Source organism: Protopterus annectens, chromosome 1.part0 (assembly GCF_019279795.1).
Source record: "Protopterus annectens isolate FY-2018-M chromosome 1.part0, PAN1.0, whole genome shotgun sequence".
Taxonomy (NCBI): Eukaryota; Metazoa; Chordata; order Ceratodontiformes; family Protopteridae; genus Protopterus; species Protopterus annectens.
Window position 1 is genome coordinate 947053245 of NC_056725.1, and position 23861 is coordinate 947077105.

Below are 23861 nucleotides of genomic sequence, written 5' to 3' on the forward strand. Positions count from 1 at the left end.
AGGCTTCATACTAGATGAATGGAAGACAGCAACAGTCATTCCCTTGCACAAAGGTGGGGCTTCAATGGATTTGGGTAGTTATAGATCCAGACGCCTGACAGGCCTCATCTGTTAGGCTATTGAAAGGATACTTTGGGGATTAATAAATACAGATATGCATAATCTAAAAACTGTCAACCAAAATGAATTCAGATTCTTCAAGTTCTGATCCTGCCTGCTTAAACTATATGACTTCTTCAGAAAAGTTACTGTAGCAATGGATGGGAGAAAATCAGTACATATCACATATATAGACCTTACATAGGTCCACACTCCAATATCATAGATAAACTCTCCAAGCCAAATGTAAATCCTTATGTAACTTATTGTATAGCAAACTGGCTCAAAGGCAGATCTATGAAAGTAAAGGTGGGTGGGTTTACCTCCTCCAAATGACCTGTCACTATCTGTGTACCCCGGTGTTCAGTCCTTAGGCCACTCCTTTCTTTAATTTACTTCTCAGAGGTCAAAGCTAATGTTTAGAGTTTGTGATAGAGAATGTTTGTAGATGAATACAAACTTTGTGCTAGAAGACACTGTGATACTCCTTAAAGGCCTGTCCAAATCAAATACCTCGTGTCAAAATATTGAATTAAAATGAAATGCCAAGAAATGTATAATTGTATCCTTCAGCAAACATGACTCCTCTTGTAACTATCGCACTGGCAGCACAGCTCTGAAAATTTATACCATAGTCAGGGATCTGGGAACCTCTGTTGACAATAAACTGTCAACAAAAAAAGCATTTCATTGTAATAAGAAGATCACCACATTATTAGTAAGCAAACAAAACAATGGCCATTCCTTCTACTCACACACCAACCAGGCAGCCAGATGCATGAATCGAGCTCTCCCACCTGCCCTAGCAATTCAGGTCCCATTTCCATGCCCTGAACCCAACCATCCTTCAATATATTTTATTTTAAAAAGTTCTTCTTTTTAAACTGTACCAAACTGCTTGCTACAAGTGAAACAAACAGTTGCTACAGTTTATACCCTGCCTGCATTGAGCATTATGGTGCTTATGTTTTACTTTAAAAAATTGTGCTAAATTGAATTAACAAGTTATACAGACTAAGATACAGTGCAACTCTATATTCATATTTACTGAAGGTTTATTGAAACAAGCTGGCAATACCATCAAGGTTTTTACATTTTCTTTATAACACAGATTACTGTCAGATACACTGCACTTCCACACATGACTCAAATTACAAAATGTCCAGCAGGCCGTTCTTTACAGTCACTTTTATCTAGTTTCAAACTTCATCCTTGATGAAGCATTCTTTTTCTGTAATGATGCATTCTTTGTCTGCATCCTTATCTCATCCAGAGATAACTGGTTCCTCAGCAGGCCGAAATGGTCTTTCATTGATAGAATAGTTTTTAACTTTTTCTACTGTGTTAGCCATTTCCATTTCCATTTTATTCACTTGAATAGTTGTATACATTCTACTGTTTATGATATTTCAACAAGCCTCTATCGTCAATGCGTTTTGTTACAAAAACATTCAGAAGTATAATACTCTTTGTTCCACAAAAGCACATTGTATTAAGCTAATCATACCTGTTTACTGCATATTTCTTTTCTGTACTTGCATATGCTGCTTTACATGCTATTTTTAAAAATATCACACTGTTACTGTGATGGAAAGTAGTTTCACCAAACTTCTGTTACTGTGAAAGAAAGAGTTCTTCCAAATTATGCATATTTTTTCTGTCAAATAAATATTATTACTATGAGGTGAAAGCACTTTTACTTTATATAATTCTATCAATTTCTTCTTTGTAAACTGTAATAAATTGCTTGTTACAAATGTAGCAAACAATTGCTACAGTTTATACCCTTCCTACATTGAGTACAACAGTGCTCAGGTTTTAGTTAAAAAAATAAAAAAAAACTTTTTCTTTTACTTTTAAATTATAACAAACTACTTAGTAGAATGTTGAAAGCAGCTACCACAGATTAGATCACACATAGAACACTACAGCTCTCAGATTTTGCCATAAATTAAATACCGGCTTTTAAAAGTTAGAATGGGTTCAGGACTGGCTGATTACACCCTCTTAATACTTTGCCTCAGGGGTTGTTGACCCTCTCACCCACCCTAGCTACACTACTGCACTGAAGAGCCTAACCCAAATTCCTAGTTGTACCCCCAAGCATTGTCTAGGTAAGTAACTTCTTCAAAGTTATGTACTAGGTAAAGGAGAGCTGTTGTGTCTTTGTTGTGTTTTTTGGCTTTTCCCAGTTAGGGGTCGCCACAGCGGAAACTCTGGTCCGCTAATGATTGGCAATAGATTTTTACATGCTGAGTTGCCAGCCCTGATGCACAACCTTCAACGAAGGTACACCCATTCACGCATGTCTCCAGACAGAAGACGCTCTAGCTGAGAATCGAATGGGACAACGTCTTACTGTGAGGTGACACCACTACCGCAGCACCACCACCACTGGGTAAAGGAGAGCTAAGGGGATCAAATGCTGTATCACAGAGCTACAGCTCACGGCCTTAGCCCTTAACACCACCAGCCAGTTAATTACCTCCTATCCAGTACAGCAAGGAAGTCATTTTTGATCACACAGCATGGATCTAAAAGTATGGCATCCAGAGATGTAATCATTCCACTTAGCACTCATTAGGCTGATCATTGAGAATAATATCCATTTCTGTATATAGTTGTCCAAACACTTGTCTCAACTGGAATGACCACGATGTTCCCTCAATAAGAAAATTAAGGGCTTAAATCATAAAAAGTATGCGGATCATCTCAAAGGCTCATCTGTCTTCTCTGTAGCATACAGGCTACTGAGAGATGACCTCTGTCTTGCAGACAGAGTTTCAACAGATTCTATCCTGTCACACCTATTACTCATTTGCAAATCCAGTGGTGACATAGACACACACTTAAGGGATCTCAGTGTCTTCTACAAAATAATTAAAACATGTTAGAGGGATAGGTATTTATCACAGAGAATTATTTTTTTATGTAACTGTCTTCCCACATAAAACAAAACAAATGCTGCTCTTAATTCACATGTAATTTTGTTGAATGAACAGGTAACTGCAAATTCACCCCAATTTAGCACCCTTTTCCCTCACATTGAGGGGAAACATGTAAATGTCCCAGCTTATCCTTGTTCTGTCTCTGCATTATTTGTACACAAAATAAAAGGGCTAGACTACTCTGATTGTGTAATTCTAAGCTTCTTAAGATCCTCACTGACCTAATAAGTGCCTATGAGCCTATAAGGTGTTCCTGAAACCTGAAAAAGTATACCTGCTTTTGTCTGTAAGTGAGAAACTTATGGAATTGCCTTGCCTGTGTGGTAAAGTGCAATGAAAGGGAAGGATTGCTATCTGTAAGTATTGTGTATGTAACTGATAACTTTGGGAAAAATCCTAGTGTAATTAGTATGAAGAAATACTGTAATTGTGTTAAAGTGAAAAGAGCCATGTACTCAACTGCACTTTGTAAAGACTTTATATGCACTGTAGAAAACAGACGAAATTTTGTGGGCTTGCATTTTATTTTTGAGTAGACTAGCAGGGCATTCGTGGCTGTGTTTCCTTTTTCTGTAACTCCCCAAATAAACACCTGTTTAAAACTGAAAAGTGGTTCTAGAGATTATATTTTTATTACAAGTGCAGTGCAGCAAGTATTTTCTGGTTCATGAGTATAAAATAAATATCTACTTAAAACTGAAAAGTGGTTCTAGAAATTATATTTTGTATTGCAAGTGCAGCAAATTGTTAGTGTGTGTGTGTGTGTGTGTGTGTGTGTGTGTGTGTGTGTGTGTGCGTGTGTGTGTGTGTATATATATATATATACATATATATATATATATATATATATATATATATAATATATACATATACACACACACACACACATATATCTATATATATATATATGTATATATATATATATATATATATATATATATATATATACATATATATATATATATATATGTATATATATATATATATATATATATATATATATATATATATATATATATATATATATATATATATATATATATATATATATATATTGCTTCATTGGTAGTTGTTAATCATGCAGTCCTGTGGACTACTGAGTAGCCTAATCCAATTTCCAAATTGCTCCCACGCATTGTCTAGTTAAGACACTTGCTCACAGTCACACAAGCTCACTTTACATAATTATCCCTTTTCATAGATGACCTGGGAAGACTGGCTGAATGACTTGCTCAGAGTTATACAGTCAAATCCTGTCCCCCTGACTACTGGAACCAGCTTGTTAAAACCGTAAGACTTTAATTATCTGCATTATCTATATATTTGTCTCACACTCACACACACGAAGACACATACAGACACACACACACACACACACACACACACACACACACACACACACACACACACACACACACACACACACACACACACACACGTGCACGCACACACACACACACACACACACACACACACACACACACTTGGGCTGTGATATTTTGCATTAAAGCTAATAGTAAAAGAGGGGTATCAGTGTATGAAGATTCTGTCCATCACACTGTGGCCTAGAACTCCTTAACTGCCTGTCTCTCTTTCTGTCTGGAGTAAGGCAGACAGATAAAAAAACAGAGAGAGAGAGAATTGCTAGAAGGGGAACATAAAATATGAAATTTTAATAAAGTATCAATTTTTTTGTTATTGGTTTCCTCTGCAATCTACCTCCTAGGACAGCAGCCCTATCTATTTAACAATCCTATGACTTTATCAGAGACTACAGCACTAGCAGAGCGTTTTTAAAGCTATTATGAAACTAAACCCCATAAATACCCAGCCTTCTATTACATAAATACCTGAGATTTATTTCAAAATCTGTCCTCAACTTTTCAATATTTTACATTTTATTTCTCTCATTAAAAACATGACATGATGATCAAAAATGAATGCAAACAGAATACTCAGTACTCAGAAATACTTTCATATATACAAATATAAGTATACAAAAAAGTCTAGAAGGTTCTGTTCTGGCAAAGAGCAGAAAACCTGTGAACAGATTGGCTAATGCATTAGCAAACAACTTTCTGATTAGGATGCCACGGCTATGGCTGCTTTCAAAGGGGGATACTCAGACCATGTACTAATGCCATTTCTTTACTTAAAATGAGTAAAATAAATAGTGATACTCTTATTCGGTACAACTGCAACTGCAACATCCTATTACTCTGTTAGCCAAGGGCATCCCTAAAGCTGTGGAGCACTAGGAGGTCATCCACATTTCCCTTCCTGTAATCCACCTCTGGTTCTTTGCCAGATCTGAGCAGCTATGAACTGCATAGCCTTTATATAAAACTTGAAGATGTTTATTAAATTAAGTAGACATGATCCCCCTTTGACAGAATCAAATTGTTGTAGAATTATATTATTAATAGTTTTTACAGGGGAGTTTATGATATCAGATATAATATGCTTAATGGTGTTGGAAATTACCTTGTTAGTCTTATTTATCTACAGTTCCCAGGATCTGAGGTGGCATCCCCTTCAAGGAGGATCAGGACCGTTGCCATTTTCCATACCATGGTAACAAACCATGTGGCTTTGCTCAAGCTGAATAGTTTTAAAAGGTGATCAGAGTGGATGTACTTGACTCTGTTAATTGAGTAGTTATGTATGCTGTTGAGGCAAGCAGAGGTGGTAATTTTAGCTTTGGAAAGTACATTTAATTGATGGTCCATAATAATCACCAGGGAGATAGTGACGTGGGAATTCATGGAACTTCATTGACTGTTTCTGCTTTGTAGCTAGCACTGAATTATATTATCAATATATTTAGGACTGAGTGGGTAATAGCCCTGTGAATTGTTTCAGACTATTGATCAATGTGATTTCTTAATACTTTGAGGTAGTTAAAAAGGAGTTATGATTATTTTGTTTTTAGATATAAGATTTAGTTTGTGTTCTGCTGTGATCCTACTTATGGTAACATTCATATTTTTGCAGATTTGTATGGAAGTCTTTAAAGTGGGCAGATTTTGATTCATTGTAACCCTTAGTTACATCTTTTTCCCTTTTACCATTGAGCTTATTAATACTGGCATTCCGCCAAACGGTTTTATTTTTACAGTAATGTTTTGATTTAATAATGGTTAGTTGAAATTACCCATCAAAATATGTTGTTTTCTTCTTCTTATTATTATTATTATTATTATTATTATTATTTTGGATTGTTACGTAAGCACATTTAGATATCTTTTTTGATCCTCTGGGGACATTTAAGGTGACCTGTAACAGGCCGTGAATTGATAATTTCTCTTGTTTATGTTCATTTGAAGTTCACTGAATTCTGTTTGTGGGTTATGAGGAATTTGTGTAAGATAATTTGATTCCTGACAAATATTGATAATCCTCTGTGATTTCTAGCATATCTGAATGTATAGTAGGCATTGAAACCTAGTAAAGAGGGAGTACTGTATTTACACTGAAACCAAGTCACTGTAACAGCACACATGCAGATGTGTTTTGTTCATGTTGCAGATCAGACAGCAATTTATTGTTAAGACTTTTGGATCTGAGCAGTGCAAGCTTAGGGTTGCCCAGACTGGAATTTACTGCAAAGCTTTTTTCTATGTTGGAATATCCAGAAGGTGAAACTTGCCTATAATAAGGCTCTATGGGGGCAGTAAGTGCTTTAACAAGGATACAGAAGCCATGAATTGAAAGGTGGAGACCATCCTTCTAGAAGCAAATTAGGCTATTGATCATTTTGTTCCTCAAGCTGAAATATACTAGGTCCCCCACAATGACACCAGCTACTTAGCCAGTTGTATAAACTACTTATTTTTTTCTTTTTATCTGGGCATCATTCTAGTTGAGGGTCAGATTCCAGTCAGAATCTTACCTGTATTTGAAGCATGCATAGTCATGTGTATCGTGTGTACTGTGTTGAACACCTCGGGTTACTCACATCTACTTGAACCACCACTAAATTCTAGTAACACTTGTCCTGTCTGAGGTACTGTAGGGGCCCTTATGATATCACAGATCAGATAACTGTCACACTGTCTTTGTCCATCCTACAAAATGTAGTCAGTCTGTCAATTTCTAGTACATTTTACTTGTAAACACATGGCAGTAGACAGTTGCAGTTTGCAGCCTTGTGAATGAGATATGTGAATATGGGGGAGGTGTCAGTGAACTGCTGCCATGGTCAGAGCCAGACTTTATTTCAGAACTCCATTATTTGATACACATTTGTGTGATCAGTAGTGAGCAACTGTCTAGCTTTCTTCAGAAAGGATCAGTTGCCAGTATACAAAGAATTTTCCCATTCCCCATGATGTACAGCCTTAGAGTTTATATATATATATATATATATATATATATATATATATATATATATATATATATATTTATATATATATATATATATATTTGTGTATATATATATATATATATATATATATTTATACGCACACACACACACACACACACACACACACACACACACACACACACACACACACACATATATATATATATATATATATATATATATATATATATATAGGTCTACCTGATTACGCCAAAAGCAGAAAACACCGACAACGAGATAACAGACACCAAAAGATCGACAACGGAAAAGACCGACAGTTGAAAAGCCCGATGCTGAGAACACTGACATGATAAGGTAAGTGTGTGATAGGGATGGACGTTACGGTCAGGGAGCGGGTAAGCTAAGTGTGTGATAGTGAGGGACATTAGGGTATGGGTCAGGTAAGTGTACGATAGTGATGAACTTTAGGGTTAGGGGCGAATTAAGTGAGTTAGGGTTAGGGTGCGGTTAAGGTAAGTGTGCGATAGTGACGGACTTTAGGGATAGGGGTGGACTGAGTTAGGGTTAGGGTGCAGGTAAGGTAAGTGTGTGATAGTGATAGACTTTAGGGTTGGGGTGGATTAAGTGAGTTAGGGATAGGGTGCAGGTAAGTGTGCGATAGTGACAGACCTTAGGGTTAGGGTTTGGGTTAAGGTTAGTGCATAGATAGTTGTGTATGTAAGGTTTACTGTAGGTTTGTAAGGTTTTTGGTGTGCTTGTGTTGTGTGTGTGTTTTTTGGATAAGGTCTGTGTTTTGTTGATTGTCGGGATTGTGGTTTGTTGGGCATGTGAAGTTTTGTGATTTTGAACTTTTGGTTTTGTGGTGTCGGTTATTTCGTTGTCAGTGTTTTGGCATGTCGGTGTTATCAGGTAGACCCATACATATATATATATATATATATATATATATATATATACACACACACGCACACACAGTGGATATTAAACGTTTACACACCCCTGATAAAATACCAGGTGTTTGTATTATAAAAAATGAGACCACAATAAATCATTTCAAAACTTTTCCCACTATCAATGTGACCTATAACCTCTACAATTCAATTGAAAAACAAACAAATCTGTTAGTGGAAAAAATATAAAAAATAAAAAATGTACAATATGCTGGTTGCATAAGTGTGCACATCATTAAACAAATACTATTCTGTGTGTGCACACCCTTAAACTAATACTTTGTTGAAGCATCTTTTGATTTAATTGTAGCATTCAGCCTTCTTGGGTACACACCTGTCATCAATCAAAGAGACTCTGATTAATCCTAAATAAAGTTCAGTTGCCCTAGTAGGATTTTCCTGAAATTTACTCAGTTGCCTGACAGCAATATCCATCGTTCGCAGAGACCTTACAAAGCATCAAAGGGATCTCATTGCTCAAAGGTCTCAGTCAGGAGAAGGGTACAAAAAGATTTCCACAGCATTGGATATACCATGGAACACATCGAAGACAGTCATCAAAAAAGTGGAGAAAATATGGGACAACAGTGACGTTGCAATGAACTGGATGTCCCTCCAAAACTGATAAAAACAGAAGATGAAAAGTGATCAGGGAGGCTGCTAAGAGATCTGCAGCAACACTGAAGGAGCTGCAGGAATTTCTGACAAGTACTGGTTGTGTACTACATGTGACAATAATCTGCCGCATTTTCCATATGTCTGGACTATAGAATAGGGTTGCAAGATGGAAGCCTTCTCTTACACAGAAAAAAAATCCAGGCCTAGCTAAAATTTGCAAAACAATGCATCAAGTCTCCCAAAAGCCTGTGGAAAAATTTGTTATGGTCTGATGATACCAAGGTTGAACTTTTTGACCACAATTCCAAAAGTTACTTTTGGCACAAAGACAACACTTTGCATCACCAAAAGAACACGATCCCCATGGTGAAGCATGGTGGTGGCAGTATCATGCTTTGGGGGTGCTTTTCTTCAGCTGGAACTGAGGCTTTAGTCAAGGTGGAGGGAATTATGAACAGTTCCAAATACCAGCCACTTTTGGCCCAAAACCTTCAGTCGTCTGCTAAAAAGCTAAAGATGAAGAGGAATTTCACCTTTTGACACAACAATGACCCCTAGCATACTTCCAGATCAACAAAAGAATGGCTTCACCAGAGGAAAATTAAAGTTTTGGAATGGCCCACCCAGAGCCCAGACCTAAATCCAATAAAAAATCTGTGGTGTGACCTGAAGAGGGCTATGCACAAGAGATGCCCTCGCAATCTGACAGATTTGGAGAGCTTTTGCAAGGAAGAGTGGGCAAATATTGTCAAGTCAAGATGTGCCATTCTGATTGACTCCTACCCAAGAAGACTGAATGCTGTAATTAAATTAAAAGGAGCTTCAACAAAGTATTAGTTTAAGGGTGTGCACACACAACAAAGTATTAGTTTAAGTTTGTGCACAGTTATGTAACCAGCGTATTGTACGTTTTTTATTTTTTATATTTTTCCCCTAACAGATTTGTTTGTTTTTCAATTGAATTGTACAGGTTATAGGTCACATTAAATATGGGAAATGTTTTGAACTGATTTATTGTGGTCTTATTTTTTTATATCACAAAAACCTGGCATTTTAACAGGGGTGTGTACATTTTTTATCCACTGTACACACACACACACACACACACACATATATATATATATATATATATATATATATATATATATATATATATATATATATATATATATATATATATATATATATATAGGCATAGATATATGTGTGTGTATGTGTGTGTGTGTGTGTGTGTGTGTGTGTGTGTGTGTGTGTGTGTGTGTGTGTGTGTGTGTGTAGCTTGGGTGCAACACCTTACATTGTTGGATGCAGGGAGGCTCGTCTTTTGCAAAACTATTTTTTGCAGTATTTGTTCTTCTGAATGCTGTTGACATTTGAGAGGGTTTAGTCAATTGTGATCACACTAGTGTGAAACAATCACATATGAGTCAGTTTTTGGTCAGGAAGCCACTGGGGCTGTTTCATCCTGATGTCTGGAGGTTTGGAGAGTGATTTTCTTACAGCTGCATATGTTGGTTTAGAATAATCTTGTGGAGCTTTGAATGACTTTGTCTGTAGTTCCCTGACCAACCTTTCTCAGTGAGAGGATGGCTCTCAGATTATTCAGATAATTAAAACTTTCACAGATCATGTAATGTCAGTCCAACAGTAGATGATTGCTAATGAAAATTAGGCACTACCTATACTGTCTCAGAATACTAAGTGCATTGTGGTTGGCAATTCACAGGATAAACGTAGCCTGGACTTTGTTGATTGCAGATCAATCAACATTATTGAGGGCAGGAATGATATTCTGATCCAGTTTAGTAAGCAGGCAAGCATGCAAGCAGAGAAGCTATGTTAGGTAGATAAACCATTCTGAGGAAGAGATGTATTATGTGAGGCAAAGATGTGCGAACACTGATGTAGCAACTACTTGAACCTACAGGGAAGATATTATGTAATACAGACTAATGTGAGAGTGGTACACAACTGTAGTTCTGTACATCACACAATTACAGTAGCAAGACAGCAATGCAGAAATTTAGTATAGTAACAACAATTGCACGATATATCTGCGGTGGTACAGCGGTAGAGTTATTACATCACAGCAAGAGGTTCTCCTGTTCGATTCTCGGCTGGAGTGCCTTCTGTGTAGAGTCTGCATGTCCGCCCCACAGTTGAGTGGCCTCCAAAAGACATGCAAGAATAGGCGTGCCTTTGCTGAAGGTTGGGCATCGGACTGGCAACTTACCACCGTAAAAATTGACTGCCAATCATTAGTGGACCGGAGTTCCGCTGTGGCGACCCCGAACCAGGAAAAGCTGAAAAGACAAACAAACAACAGTTGCACAATGCTGAAAAGATAGCATTAATTAGACACAGTATGACCCAGGAGTAGTACACAGCTACAGTTTGGTACAGTACACAGTAGTGTAAGTAGTAAGGGGAAGAAATTACACAGATTCAGTATAATAATCATATGAGGGCTGAGCAGGTAGTAAATTAACATGATATCCTCTGGATCAGCAGGCTGAGGTGCTATCAGTAGAATGGTTGCATGCTGGCTCAGATACTATATACCACATATTTCAAGTCTTGATCATTCAAAACAGAACAAAGAGTTTGGCTCAAATGCCACAAAACACATACTTCAAAGAGTGAATCAGCGTGAGTGCCAAACAGTAAATGTTTTATGATTTCTTGGCCTCATTTGTCACAAAACTTGGGTACAGATCAATATATTTCTATCAATAACTAGTGTAAGAACATGGGGTAATATGGATATCAACAATTGTTGCTGGTGGCTTTGAACTGGTCCAAGAGAAACAGGGATGTATTGTGCTAGCAGGAATTTGAGCAGTTTGGTAAAGCAAGTTTTACATGTATCAATATCGGGAATGTCTAGGCTTGACATCAGGGAAATAATACAAAATACAGATTTGATAATATTCTTTTAAGTTGAGCTTCAAAATACATTAAAAGGTTGAAATAATTAGTTGATGAAATGTAATATCTTTTCACATTTGACCTTCTTTTCTATTTCCTTTGCACAAATGCCTTTTGCAAGCAGCAGTTTTTTTCCCCATAGTTTTAGAACCTTTTTTTCACAATACTTTTCAGAGACACCTTTCTGTAGGTGGTTTAGTTCAACAAATCAAGAGAATGAGAAGGGGGCAAAATGTTTCTATATATTATAGTTTCCTTGGCATCACTGTGGTGCAACACTACTGGGTCTTGTGAGAGTAGAATTTTATATGAATGCCTTTGTTCTAACTGGAGAATAGAAGACAGAAATTTATCCCAGTCACATGGTGTAGGATGACAGGATTAGCCCATTGATATGAATTACAAAATGATTTCTCATTAGTATTAAAATACTTTTACACTGATCAGTCAGCCCATGCCAGCTGTGGGTAAATCCAGCATTACCCACACCCAGTCATGAGTTACTGTTTTATTATTAAATATAAATACAGGATAACACAATGAGCATTCATTCGGATGGTGCAGTGGTGCAGCGGTTTGCATTGTCACCACACAGGAAGAGGTTCTCTTGTTGGATTCTTTCCTGGGGGTGCCTTCTGTGCAGAGTCTACATGTCCTCCTTGCATTCATATGGGTTTCCTCCATGTACTCTGTTTTCTTCCCACGTTACAAAGACATGCATTTGGAGTGTTTCTCCCAGGCCTCCACTGAAAATAGGCTAATTCCAAGTTGGACTTTGCTGGTAAACAAATGTTAAATAAATAAATAAATAAATGTTTCAAGTACTAAGATGGAGGATTTCAGACACTGGGGGGAACATCTACTGTTTTAAAGTTTAAGACAGGCTGAAGATGCAGTGTTGCTCTGTTTCTTGTGAAAGTTTGTTATGTTAAAAGTTACATGAGTATGCCTTTCAACCTTTATAATTATTCATTGAATAAATTTTGTAATAGAATTTCATAATCAAAATTTCCCTTTGGTAATAGATTAGAGCAGAGGTTACACCTTCCCATCTGTAATAGTTTAGAACAGACATTATACCTTTTCACTCATCTGGCATGCATACAGGTGCCACTCTGTCCTTTTCTGCCATGTCCATGACATCACTATTATGATATCACAAACTGAAAACTTGTAACAAAGTGACCAGATCCCTTAGCTTTCAATGCAGAACACGTGTACCTTCTGATAGCAAAAGAAATCTGGAAAAATCCAAAAATAATTCGGTAGACAAAGTCCCAAAAATGTGTAAGATTGTAATCATTGTTCATATAAACTTAATTGTTAGAATAACAGATGATCTTTGTGTTTCACTGTTGCAGTTACCAGTATTTGTATGACATTATATAGAATGTACCTAATGTAAATTGCATGTTATACTGTAAAACAGTTTATATAGTATGCAGTGAGTCTTATTAGCGATTGCTGTACATATTAAAGATAATAAAGCAAGAAAAAAATGTCTTAGTGTTAAGCTTTCCAGGGTTTATACTATCAAGGTAAAAAGGCGTGATCAAAGCAAGTTAATGTTAATATAATGTAGTGATCTTGAGCTGCTGGAGTGGGAAATGCGAAAGTGTACTGATCACATTATATGTAGAATTAAGATAATTCCCCCCATATTTTTACTGAGGTGGGTATTATCAGTGTAAGATATAGGCAAGTTTTTTAAACAAATAGACTTGGACAAAAAAATCAGATCAAATTATGAAAGGCTTTGAAACTGGTTATTTTTTTACTTACAAGGTCATTAGCTATTTTTCCATTAGCAAAAGCTTTCACTGGAAGGCGAGTCATCTGCAGCTGCAAGCAGTTAATCATGAGGAGGCTAAACAGTGTGTCGGGGTAAATTTTACAAAGATTATTTCACACATCTACACATTCAGAAGCTTTATTTTTCTTCATTACAAACCTGTAGATGAGACATCCGCAGGTGTAAACAATTAACCATGAGAGGTATGGACATTGTCTACTGTGTGAATAGTGTAGAGTACAGTGTAATTAATATTTTAAGGTACATTGGTAAGCAGTCCAGTGGAAATAAATGAAGTTTAATGCTGTAGGAAGTAAACAAGTTGTGCAAGTAATTGCCAGCCCAGCAGCCTTTGTACTTTAATATACTTAATATAGCAAATGGGATGGGACTTCTGAAAATGTATTTAATTTTTTTGTTTGAGCATTACGATTGAAGCAAATAGTCTTGAAAATGTGACCGAAGTTCAAATGAAGATGAAAAGAAGCAATTAGATAAGAGGTTATACCTGACATACATTATTGCATGCATGTAAGCTAAAAGATGGATGTATATACTCACAAGAATTATCATGTATAATAAGTTGGAATAATGGAGGGAATTTAATACAGCTTATATGTTTTTTTTTTTGTGAAGGCATCATGCAGTGATGATTACATGGATGCAAACATAATAAGATTTGGTAAGCACTGCTGAGTGGCAGGCGCACATGTGCAAACATGGAAAATTCCATTCCGTAGCATGAAAATCGCCTCATAAGCAGGTGAATCTCATGCAAATATGGCAGGTTGAGTGATCCAATAAGCAAAAATGCATCTATTCAGAGCCTGTGTCAGTGTCCGTAGAATACACAGAAAAATTCCATGCACAGGAGTTTATACAGACCAAAGGGGGTGTAAAACTGTAGAAATGTGGACATAAATCCCCTGAAAATGTAATACCACATACACATATGTGCAAAACTAGTATTCTGTATGTTAGAAAGATTAAAGAGAATAAGTTAAATTAATATATTTTTTAATAATCTTAGCATGTTTGCCCTACACTCCACAGTGCACAAACATGCTTAATAGAAAAAATATCCTATTTTTTCTATACTTTATACTATGTAACCAAAAAAAAACCCAAAAATAAATCAATAAAGGATAAACCCAGAAAGATGGTGAAATGCCCAGCACATTTAATGATTATTCCAGCCAAATGCTGGAGATTTCCAGATATGAATTGAACATAGCCTATGGTAAAATAGATGTTATTTTATATGATATGTGTATGCAAGGGCAAATTGATGGGGATATTTATAATTATTTGGTTAATAAACATCTAGTGGTGGCAAGTATTCTTGGTATTCTAAAAATTCATAAGAACCTACACCCCCCCCCCCCCATTAAGACCAGTAGTTGATGCAAGTAGAAGTAAAACATTTTATCTGGCTAAATATCTGGATGGTTTACTTAAACATTTAGTGAATAAAGTTGAGGAAATTTGTAAGGATTCCTGGAATTTTTTAACCAGGTTAGCTAGTATGGAATTTGTTAGTGAAAGCCTGCTGGTTACTATAGATGTTCAAAATGTATATTCTGTTATCCCTCAGAAAGAAGGAATAGAATGTCTGGAAGATATTTTATTTGACATAGGTGAGTTGGACACTGATAATATAAATACCATAACATTAATGGAGTTCATTTTGTCAAATAATTTTATTTATTCCGAAGGCCAACTATTTAAACAACGACCTGGAGTAACAATGGGAGGAGCATGCACCCCAAACTTTGCAAATCTTGTCATGACCTATTGGGAGAAGAATTGTATTTTTACCAGTCCTTTTAACACGTTGGAAGTTTTATACTAGGCTTTTGGATGACATTTTCCTTGTGTGGGTAAATTCCATGGAGAGAATAGTTGAATTTATGGACTTTATAAATGGTAGTACTGCCTTTTTAAAGTTTACATATTCTGTACACAAAGATTCTATGACTTATTTAGATATTAAACTTGTTAAAGGTTATGTTAACAGTTGTTTTTTATCTAATATTCATAGAAAGATTATGTTCTCAATTTCCTATTTCCATTATGAGATTTGGCATCCACCCTTCCAAAAGAAGGCTGTTGTCAAAGGCCAGTTGGTAAGATTAGCATGGATGGTTTCTGACAATTCAGTGTTTTGGGATGAAGTTTGTATATTACTTAACATGTTTATCAGTAGGGGTTACCCACTACATCTATCGGGAAGAGTTAAAAGTGAAGTATGCAACAAGAGGAATAGGGGATTTTACAAACTCCTATTATCATGACCAGATAGGGAGTACCAGAATGGGGCTAGCAAGACTGTAGCCCATAACCAGGTTGCAATGGCAGGATCTGACAAAACATTTATTATTACATATGGTACTAATGTCTATGATATTGTTGATATTATTAAAAACAATTGGTTACTGATTTCATCAACAACTGATTTGGTTAGTATTTTAGGTAATTCTCCAAAACTGAAGTTTTGTAAAAATAAGTCTTTTAAAAAAATTAGAAAGACAAACATACAGAACATATGGTAATCAACGCAGGGGCATGTTTAGATGTGGATATTGTAATCCATGTTGACAAGTTTTAGAATGTGATTCTTTTTCTATTAACAACAGGAAATGTGTGATGAGCAAATATTTTAATTGTGATTCAAGTTGAGTAGTGTATGCTCCTTTGAATGGTTCATGTAATGTATTCTATATAGGGAAAACTTCTTGTAAGTTGAGAGAAAGAATGTATGAACATGCTAATGATATTATGAAACCCAAAACTTCCAATGTGCTTCATAGACCCATCTTGCATGCCCTGGACCATAAATTTAATTTTGTTGTTTTGGATTACATTTGGAAAGATCCTAGAGGTTTTATTTTAGACAAACATGTTTATAAGAGAGAATTAGTATGGATTCTTAGGCTTAATGCAATGAATTCCCCTGATCTCAATGAGGCTTGTTCTTTCACACCACTATTGAAGCTTAAGAGGTTAACTTTAGTATATATGTTTTTATATTTATATTCACAATTTATTACAATAAGGAAAAACCCTTTTCAAACATTTGTTAAGGTTTTCTTTTTTCCTTTTTTTGTAGTTGTTGAGGTAATTGAGAGTTGGGTACGTAATCACTGTCTTTATACTTTAATTATTTATCCATTTTTATTGGTCAGTGACATCACATGACTTTTGGATGTATAAATTTAAGTGCTGATTTTTGGTTATTGCGGCAGTTCTGAAGAAGTCTTTAAACTAGATGAAAGCGCTTAACTGCCTTTGTATGCAATAAAGTGGTTTCTGGTCATTTCACCATCTTTCTGGGTTCATCCTTTATTATTTTATATTATGTGACAGAAATGTATTATATGATCTTGCGTGGAGTCCCTACAATGGTGCATTGCTGCTGTTGCTAAAATGATAGGGCTATGAAGTATGTAGTTTCCAGGCTGTCAGCACAGATGTGTATGCAAATGAGGTGGAGTTACTGAAAGGAGTAATTGTGCCCGCATATCCCCTTTGTGTAGGCTCTTAGACCATGTTGATGTTTTCACAGGATGTGGCTGATATCGGGGGGGGGTGTCCTCTCACTTGTAAGCTCTTTTAAGCTTCATTGCACATGTTTGCATTGAATGCCACCTGGCTGAGTGTGTTCTTAAAACTGCATGTATTCTATTAGAAATGTTGACCTTTATTTAAGCTATGCTGCATGATGCAGGAATTCACACAACCGTCTTTTAGCGAAGCTTAGCAATGCATAAACAGGAGTAGCCATTGACAATGTTTAAGCAGTCCTTAGTACCACACAGCTTTTCCAAATGTAACAATTTTGTTTGTAAATTAAACCACCCTTTAGGTCACCTCACATTTTTCCACAGCAATACATGTAAAAAGGTATGACTGCTGGGGATTTAAACCCGGGATCTACAACACTTTAGGCCATAAGTCTGCCTGTTTAGCTACTTGAATAGTAAGAAAACCAGTATACCTTTACATATACTACTAAGCCAGCTGTTAGTGTTGCTAAGTACCCCTCTGTGTCACACAAACAGCCATTCAAAAAAATAAAATAAAAACGCAAAGGCAAAAACACATAATTAATTACACCTGGTTTCTATTTATAGATGTCTGGCAGATGTCACCTGTGCATGTGTAAGCACAGCTAGGCATTGTTGTGCTCCATGCCATACAAATGGGCATTAAAGGAATGAAAAATAAATAATTAATTATATCCGGTTTGTATTTTTAGATGTCTGGCAGGTGTCAGCTGTGTATGTGTAAGCACATCTCTGCATTGCTGCACTCCACATCACATCTTGCAAATGGGTATTAAAAAATACAAAAATAAAACAAAACATATTAAAATTCATACATATTTCTACACTATCATGGTACATTACAGGGATTCTTATCCTGTACATAACATCTGTCCAGGAATTCCCAGGACAGTCCACAACCATGGGACAGCTTCTACACTGCTGCCTACATGCATTCAATATGCCTATTACTGTGATCTCCCTCGGCAGTGCACCATGATTAATATGCATGGTGCACTGCCGATAGGCAACCGTGGCCATGTACATGGGTACATTCCGTGTAGGCTCTACACAGAGCCTACACAGATTTTATTGAATTCTGGGGAATATTCTTCTGTCATAATGCCTAATCTGTCCATATTATCAGGAAATGTAAATGACCTTAGCAGGTATGGAAAAAAAGCAGAGTATTGAATTATATTCAGAAATACACCGCACAAACAACAATGTTGCAAGATACACTTTTGTTTAGAAGTAAACGTGAATTTGACAAAGAATTGATTTCATTGTAGACATTTGGCAGAATATTAAGGGCAAGGGAGAAGGGGAGGTGAGTAATAATATTGATTGCTAGAGTAACTCTAAAAGTGATAGAAGAGGGGGAAATACAATAATTGTAGTGTTATGTTAGTAAAGAATAACTGTCAGGAGGAAGAGGAGGATTATATTGGCAAACTTTTATATTCCATTTAAAACTGCTGTTATTGAACTTAGGAGAATTTGGGAGCAATAAAAAGTTTTGACAGGAAATATTTATAGATGGAGACAGGAACTTGATTTGCATTAGTGAGGATTTATCAGGGGGACATAGAATGGAAAATATAAGAAAAGATGGCATATTTCTGGAGAAATATATGACAATGTTTGGTGTGGATGATATGAATGCAGTATTAGTAACCCTGGCAGAATTCAAATATTATTCCCAAACTACAATAACTGCACTGCATTGGATAGAAAATATATTTCACAGGAGCGTGTGTTTAACTGACAGCTTTGAAACACATCTAGCAAGTGTTTCAGATCATGCATCAATAGAAATTCAGATAAAGATGTAGGGTAATGAAGTGAAAATGAGACATTGGCACTTTCCTACTTATTGTTAGAGAGAGGGATTTAAGGAATGGGTAGTGGAAGTGATTCAAGAATGATTAGGAGACACAGAGATTTCTTCAGAAGGGATACCTAGTGAGTGGGCTAAAATGAAAATAGAATTTAAAAACATAGTAGAAATAAGAAATTGAGAGGTATGAGAATATAAACTTAAAAAATGACTTCAAAAAGCCTCCAAGTAGGTGAAACAAAAATATAAATGCAAAAATCACCAGAATGAAAACAAACGAGGACTCCATTGGAAAACATGAAACAGTTTTAATGACCAAAAAGGTTAAGCGCTTTCGACCTTGTAAAAAGGCCTTCCTCAGAACAAATAATTCTCATCCAAATGAATACTTATATATCCCTACTAATTAATAATCAACCAGTCAAAATAAAACAATTAATAATTAAATTAAATAAACAACCTTAAAGAAATCTTTAAAAATCTTTAAAAATACATTAACAACTTCCTATAAACAAACCATGTCTAAAAAACATGAAACTTGATAAACATTATTAAAAAAGGCTAGAAAATGTCATGAAAAGAGTTTCATTTACATTTGCCATAACAACATTTTCTATATAATATTGTTTTATAATTAACACCAACATTTAGACCAGATGGAGTGCAAATATTAAACAATACCTGCAACCTAAGTTTTCTATAGTCTAACTCCGCTTCCCTGTCCCCATTAAAATTGCTAGGTACATGGTCAATAACAGCAAAATAAATTTGTTGTGACATTCATTTGAAAGAACATGTTTTGCCAATGCATTGTCAACATTCTTATTTTTGATGGCATATAAGTATTCGTACATCCTATTTCTTAACTGTCTCTTAGTTTTTCCTATATAGAATGCAGTAGACACTGAACACTTTACTAAATAAATCACAAAGGTGAAACCACAATTGAACAATCCAGGCACTTGCCAAATCCTATCACTTACACTAGCCTCAAAATATGGACCCTCGTTAATATGTCTACAAAAACTACAGTTGAGGTGTTTGAAAGTACCACAGTCTCTCAATTTTCAAATTCTTGATGCCCTTTTTCCAACAATTCCTTAAAATTCTTTGCCCTCTTGTTAATAAACTGTGGTTCTGACCCCAAAATGGACTTCAATACACTATGGCACCTAAAATACTTGAACTATTACTAATAATACCCCTAATAGCCCTACTGTCAATGATAAAAACTAAGGGCATACAAGTTGACCAATCATGTGTATCAGAGGTGCTAGTATGATGAACTGTTTCCTTCTGTAAAAGTTCTTTGACAACTCTGGAAAGGTAGCCCCTATGTTTAAACCTATCGTGGAACTTATCCACAAACCTATCCAAAAAGGTATAACCAGTGGTTAGTCTCTTTAGTCTGACCAACTGTCCCTTGATGATGTTATGTTTCATATAAGTTGGGTGCATACTAGAATAACGTAACAAACTATTACTAGCCACATTCTTGTAGCTAATGATAGAACCCAACTTGAAAGTGTTAGCATATTTAAACACTTTTAACCCCCCCCAAAATACTTGAACTGTTACAAACATGAAAAAAAACTCAAAAAGTCAGTGCTACCATTCAAAATATCTATAAATGCATCCAACTCACCTACATCCCCTTTCCAAACGAAAAACAGATCATCAATGAAACGGTGGTGATAATAACTGACGTTGTGTAATAAAGTCCATTTTGGGGTAAAGACCACCGTTTATTAACAAGGTGGTGAAGAATTTTAAGGAATTGTTGGAAAAAGGACATCAAGAATTTGAAATTGGAGGGACTTTCAAATGCCAAAACTGTAGTTTTTGTAGACATATTAATGAGGGTCCATATTTTGAGGTTAGTATAAGTGATAGGATTTGGCAAGTGCCTGGATTGCTCAATTGTGGTTCCATCTTTGTGATTTATTTGTCAAAGTGTTTAGTGTGTACTGCATTCTATATAGGGAAAAACTAAGAGACAATTAAGAAATAGGATGCATGAACACTTATATGCCATCAAAAATAAGAATGTTGACAATGCATTGGGAAAACATGTTCTTTCAAACGAATGTCACAACAAATTTTATTTTGCTGTTATTGACCATGTACCTAGTAATTTTAATGGGGGCAGGGAAGCGGAGTTAGACTATAGAGAATTTAGGTGGCAGGTATTGTTTAATGCTTACAATGGTCTAAATGCTGGTGTTAAGTATAAAACAATATTATATAGAAAATCTTATTATGACAAATATAAATTAAACTCTTTTCATGACTTTTTATGGCCTTTTTTAATAATGTTTATCAAGTTTCATGTTTTCTAAACATGGTTTGTGTATAGGAAATTGTTAATGTATTTTTAAAGATTTTTAAAGATTTCTTTAAGGTTGTTTAATTGAATTATTAATTTTTATTTTTTGATTGGTTGATTATTAATTAGTAGGGGTATATGAGTATTCATATGGATGAGAATTATCTGCTCTGAGGAAGGCCTTTTTATAAGGTCGAAAGTGCTTAACCTTTTTGGTCATTAAAACTGTTTCACGTTTTCCAGTGGAGTCCTCATTTGTTTTCATTCTGGTGATTTTTGCATTTATATGTATGAGAAGATGTTAATAGGAATCATTTACAGATGTTGACAGATGTTATAGTGTTTGAGAATAAGGGTAATCATAGAAAAAGAAGAGTAACAACTGCAAATTGCTGAACTGAAAATATGGGAGTATTTGGATAGTATGGATGATTTTAGAAATGTTGCTGTTAAGCAACTATTTTGATGACTCCAGACCACAAAAAACTTTTTGCAGAATGACTTAGGTAAGAGAAAATAGAAAGGGTTGTTTGCAAATTTGGGGAGCCTATACTAAGAAAAATAACCAGAAATCCTATTGTGATATTAGACATAATTTGCACTTTTTGTGAAAATTCATTGAAAGCAGAGGAATGTAGAAGCCAAACAAAAACACAAATGAAAATATTTATGGAATACTCAATTATGTTGAAGGTTAGAGGCAGATGAGGATCAAGAATTAATAGCTAAACTAGAAAGGGATGAGATGAAATATGGTGTTATATAATCAATCAATGGGGAAGTGTTTGGAAATGGTACTGCTGTGGAAGTGTGAAGATCTGACTTAAGAAAGTTACAAACATTAAGGGCGGTCTTGATGCAGAGAAGATATACAACAGAGTCAGCTTGTATTTTATGAGCAAGAACATGGTAGCATTTGTATTCCATGACAGGGTAATAGGGTTAGTTAAGAAAATATAGGAAGGGATGGAGACACGAACTGAGGTGGTAGAGTACCTTTCTGACATCCTTTCACCTTTGCTATTTGCTTTATATTTAGAGCCATTGGCAACAAATAAATAAATGAGGTTCTCATGAATTAATGGATATAGCCTTTATGGTAATCAAGAAAAGTTAGCTTTACTCACAAAAGATATTTTTTACTTGATAAATTCAGAAAAGGATATTTTGGTGTTGTGGAACATTCTGAGACAGTTTCAGTTCTTTTCAGGATATAAAATACACAAAGATAAAACAAAGGCTACAGCGTAAACTATACACACACACACACATGCATTGGTTCAGTGGTGCCAATATTTATGGGGAAATTATTAGATGAAGTGTTTACATTTTTGGATTAAAAAGGATTCTATTGTGGCAGCTAAAGATACGTGGTAAGAGATCAAACAAAAGATAATACAAACATTGAGAATTTGGACTTGATTATGGATATGGATAATAAAATACAAGAAGTGAAAATACTTATATACCATTTGATTTTTATATACGGGTTTGACATATATTTGTAAACTAGTTCAGACATTGTGGACCATAATTTAAAAAGAGTTGACAAAATTTACGTGAGAGGAGACTAGGTCGAGAGGCAAGTTTGATAAGTTGATTCTCCCTTAGAACAAGGTGGATTCGATTTATCTGATTAAATGAGATAATTTAGAGCTATGCATTTAAGGCTCATGCACATAACAAAAGCAGAAGGTTGTTAATCAAAGTGAAAAGGATGACAGAGCTTCAGCTGTACCCCATAGGAACAAGTGCAGGGCAAACCCCAGAAACAAATCTATATGGTGGAACCATAATATCCACAAGTGTTATAATAAAAAAAGAGAATTTTGAACAAGAATAAGAAGAGAAATTCCCAGCATGTCAGAGCAGCCCTTGTCAGTGAAATAAACAAAAACTCAGGAGCATAATAAAATCCACCAAAACCAAGTTTGAGACTAAAATAGCTACCTTTGCCAAGGACAGTCACAAGGGATTTTTTACGTATATTCATAATCTCAAAAATACAATACAACAGTGCACTGATCTAATTTTGAATAATATTATCTACACCAAGACTGAAGATATAGCTAACCTACTGGACAATAAATTTACCAATAACTTTACCCCTGTCTCCCCTCCATCTGTCCTTCATGATATACGCAAAACTAGCACCTCCAGCAATAGTGTAAAACTAAGTCCTAAAAGTGCTATCAAAAGCTAAAAGTACTGCATTGATGGGTCCTGACAATATCCCTGGATACATCTTAAATAGCATGAAGCACGATTTAGCCAAACCCCTAACAACACTGTACAGTCTTATCCTCCATACAGGTTTTGTTCCAAGTGAAAAGAAAACAATTACAGTCATTCCCTGCTTAAGGGATTATCTTCCACACACCCAGACAATTCTAGACCCATAAGGCTGACCAGCTTATAGCAAAGCCATGGAAAGACTTATCATGGAATTAACAAATCAGGACATAGGGAACCTTCAAACACTAGACTT

General features: G+C 35.5%; 1 protein-coding gene across 13 annotated transcripts in view; it reads left to right on the forward strand.

Annotated features, from left to right (window-relative positions):
* Positions 1-23861, forward strand: part of LAMA2 (laminin subunit alpha 2) — a 4753606-nt gene that overhangs the window by 1603437 nt on the left and 3126308 nt on the right. The window lies entirely within an intron of this gene.